Raw genomic sequence first — 3217 nt, 5'->3', positions numbered from 1 at the left:
GTCAAGTAGTCATTCGCCTAAACCTTCAATCCCATGATAACCCCAAAACTTCAATCAGAAGCGAGATTCAATTTTACTTCACTGTGGGCTAAATGCATTCAAAACACAACAGATTATTCATTATTATGACATTTAAACACTATACAGTATATGAAACAAACAGGACTTGTAAAGAATGTTAATAGTTTGTATACCTGATAAAGTTGGGATATATTCATAGTATTGTAATATAAAGGAACAAAACTATCAGCAAAAAGTCCATTTCAACAACATAACAGAGAGAAGGTATTTCTACCATGTAATAAATTCCAGGTCCACTTCACACAACTATGAAGCACTCCTTTGAAACCCATTAAACGGTAAGGGTTCACAGGTCCACTAAAATAATGGCAATAATCAACATTGGATATAAAGCTTTAATCAACAAATTTGCACTTTTTGTTTGACAGAGTTTGGGCCAAATTCTCAGTCACCACTTGAGATAAAGGTCTATATGCTTGGCCAATCAGAGCACTAACTGACTTTTCCCTTGGCCAATCTCTTAAATGAAATGGACCCTCATTAAGATTGTCCCTCAAATTGTGACTGAGAAACAGAGCCTTTGTCAACTTTTTATGCACTTGCCCTTGTATTTAATTTTTCATTTACTTTTTTTTCCACACTTGAAGTCACTTCTTTTTTCTAATCTTTTTCCTTTATACATTTTCTTTTCAATTATTATCAGTTTTCAATTGAGGTTCTTATCTAATGTATTTCTTTTCTTTGGCCCCCTCTTTTCTCTAGGGTCCATCACTTCACTCACCGGACTTGCATGCTGACATGTGTCAGACACTTTTAATTTCTTGTTTTCCTTTAGGGTAAGACTTGTGCTTTGGTCAAAATCAACTTTCAGTCCTTGATCTTTTACAAATTTTCGTTTTGGTTTTATTTTATTTTCTATCTTGTACAAACTTCACTGATCACTGGCCACCCCTTTCCATTTCTGCCACAACAATGCCTTCTTCTCCTGGGTGCCAAAAAAAGGTCTTTATGGAGTAAGGGCATAAGGTCCAAAGTTCTAGGAAAAGGGTCATATCTCTAAGGGTAGGGGCTGCAGTCCTTACACTGAGTTACCACACTTCTTTAAGATCATGCATCCAAATTTGGATTTATAAAACACTCATCAAGTTTCTCATCAAATAAAAAAAGTGCTGCTTATATTAAAATATGGGGTGTGAATTAGCCATAATCACAAAAAATATGTTCATTTCCATGCCAGAGAATTCCAGTGTTACATCAGAGAGATATATTCCATTACAATTTGTGCCGTCCCAAAAAATATCACTAATTATGGGAATTCTCTAATGCCATGCAAAAGGTTCACTTCACAGATAGGATTATGGAGTAAAAATAACCCGAAACTGCTTTGTCCAGTAAAACTTAACATAAAGCTAAAAGAAGCAATCATATGTTATACAGAACAAAATTTCCTTGGTTAAATATGTTCTACCCAGGTACACACAAACTGTCTAAACATTCATGGATTACACAGGATGGGAGACTAGTTGCTGCCAGTGCAAAGTTTACGGAAAATACTGCAATGGGGTCTGATTTCTTGGTCCATGAAAAGTTGCAAAAACAAAACTGATTTTCCCTGATATTCATGGAAAAAACTGTTCAGCAAAAAATAATGCTCTCTAGTTGATAGTGGTACTCCTTTAAATATCATATCCTCACTGATATGAAGCCTTTGCAAATATGACGGACAACTGTGCTGATTACTTGTGGCTAATGTAATTTTTTTTTTTCGTTTTCAGTAATGGCAGTTACAGATTGACATACTCAAGGGAGGCGGGAAAGCAGAAAGCAATACTGCACAACAAGCAGGATAAAAATATTTTCCATTTAAGTACTGGGGACTTGACCAATCATAAAATTCTGTCATTAAAATAAATTTCACAAGAAATATTTGGATAAAATTAAGAATTCTAAGAATTTCCTTTTTTTTCCTTTTCAACTAAATCAATATAAAAACAAATATAACTTTTGTAGCAAAATATTCTATTGACCTGATAAAGAATGATAAAAACCATATACAAAAGGAAAAGTTGATTTTAGATTATACATACACAATAGCAATTTCTTATATGAAAAGAGGGATTGGATGGCAAACCTTCATACTATCAGCTCCTGCTAATATAGAACAAAAAATATGACATTCGAATTCAAGATACATAATTTAAAAGCTCATCAGTTACAGTAATAAAAACATAACAATATGCAAATAACATTCTTCTTCCTTTTTTTATTATTTGTTAAAATTTTCATGTCCAATTTAGTTGTTTCCTTTCATCATTTCAGGATTTCTCTTAATAAAATATACTTCTCTTCTTTTCCATTCTTTTAGTGTATAATTCATACTGATTCAACTTCAGAAGATAAATATGAATGCTACCTCGAATAGCAACTACAAAAGCAAATATTTATATGCCTAATGCAGATAACCATACTGGCAAGTCCTTTAATACATGATCAACAAATAATTTTCCTAACATTCGAAAAAAATATTTGAATAAAAACTCAAGTCATACTCCTATTACAGCCATTTTCAAACCTAAAAACTGAGGGGGAGGGGGGTCTGTACTCTCAAATCATGGTCCCAAATGCAAAATGATCAATGAGCGACCTGGCATATCATTAATATCTAATGTTACAGATCCTAAAAAAGAAATGTTTCTATTATTGTTCACCGACAAAAATTGGGAACTGATGACTAAATGTTGTTTCTGCCGTTGTATTTTACTGTATTTTTAATTTCTAACAAAATCCTTTTTTTTAACATATAGCAATCTTTAAAATCTCTAATATTTGAAATTTGTGAGCAATTCTGGGCTCATTTCTAGAAAAAAAAAAAAATCTCTTCTTCTTGTCTTTTCTGGAAGTAAACACATTTTTGTAGACATAGCCAGAAAAAAAAAATCTGATGATAGACTTTCCACTTGTCTTCCTTCCGCATAAAATCATCTAAACTGACCGATAAAAGACACTGGATGTCATTCTACCTTTGCCTGAGGAAGATTAAAAGCAATCTTCTTTTGAACTTGTACCAGAGGACGGCTATAGTCAAAAAATTGAGATACACCTTGTCTAGATCATGCTTCATCGGATATCATGGATATCAGCTTAGCTTTCAATCTAGCATTCCGTTTAGGTCCTACTCTACTGATATCATATATAA

Source organism: Penaeus monodon, chromosome 19, assembly GCF_015228065.2.
Source record: "Penaeus monodon isolate SGIC_2016 chromosome 19, NSTDA_Pmon_1, whole genome shotgun sequence".
In the NCBI taxonomy this organism is placed as follows: domain Eukaryota; kingdom Metazoa; phylum Arthropoda; class Malacostraca; order Decapoda; family Penaeidae; genus Penaeus; species Penaeus monodon.
Note: the sequence above shows the minus strand (reverse complement) of the source record.